Below are 928 nucleotides of genomic sequence, written 5' to 3' on the forward strand. Positions count from 1 at the left end.
CCCTAGGGTGTTGACGCAATGTGATTTCTGCCCAGTGCTCTGAATGTCAACGTGAAGAAATTCAAAAAAGCGCGGGTAAACGGCGGGAGTAACTATGACTCTCTTAAGGTAGCCAAATGCCTCGTCATCTAATTAGTGACGCGCATGAATGGATTAACGAGATTCCCTCTGTCCCTATCTACTTCCCGCAGGGAGGGCTCGCTTTGCGAGCCTATGGGGGCTGGCAAACCCACGTTCCCGCAGCCAGGGGGACCGTCGGGACAAGCGTCCCGTTACGTGAGTCCCTATGTACACCGCAAGGAAGGTTGCCGGCGGAGAGAGGCAGCCTCACTCTCTCCAAGGGGCCTTGGGTAGTAGCGCACCCACGATCCTGATGCCAAGGGTGGGACCGTCGGGGAAAGTTCAGGGTTTGTAGGCGCCCTGTAAGCCCCGCTTACGTGAGTCCCATCTGGGTCTGCCGAGCTCGGTTAGCAGGACGCCGGGCCGGTAGTGACGTGGCCGTACATCCACACGATAGTCCCACCAGCGACTTAGGCTGGTACCACGGGCGGGTCGAGTTATAGCCCGGAGGGAGTAGCGACCCCTCTGCTCGGCCAAAAATGGGTATGGACTCGTGGTGGCAGTGGTTGATGGCCAAGATGCTGGCAAGAGGGCCGAGTTAAGGTGTTCGTCCTACACCGAATGGTCTACGGCGTGTGAGCAGCGTCCCAACTGCTCCGGTACCGTCCCGGTAGACGGTAGGGCTTAGAAAGGGCCCCGTTCGACCTGAGACGAGCGACAGCCCCTGCAGGCCTAGCTAATCCAGGAAGCAGGGCACTGTGTGCCTTGCGCGATGGTTGGGCGTTTACCCAACCCCAATTGGTCCAGGGGACCCGGGTTACTGTATGGACAAAAAGTCTGGGAAAGTACCCGTTACCAAAAATTGCAT

General features: G+C 58.2%; 1 pseudogene; it reads left to right on the forward strand.

Moving 5' to 3' along the window:
* Positions 1 to 205, forward strand: part of LOC126927854 (large subunit ribosomal RNA) — a 2,909-nt pseudogene extending 2,704 nt beyond the window's left edge.
* The last annotated feature ends 723 nt before the right edge of the window (positions 206 to 928 follow it).

Source organism: Bombus affinis, unplaced genomic scaffold (genome assembly GCF_024516045.1).
Source record: "Bombus affinis isolate iyBomAffi1 unplaced genomic scaffold, iyBomAffi1.2 ctg00000280.1, whole genome shotgun sequence".
NCBI classification, from domain to species: domain Eukaryota; kingdom Metazoa; phylum Arthropoda; class Insecta; order Hymenoptera; family Apidae; genus Bombus; species Bombus affinis.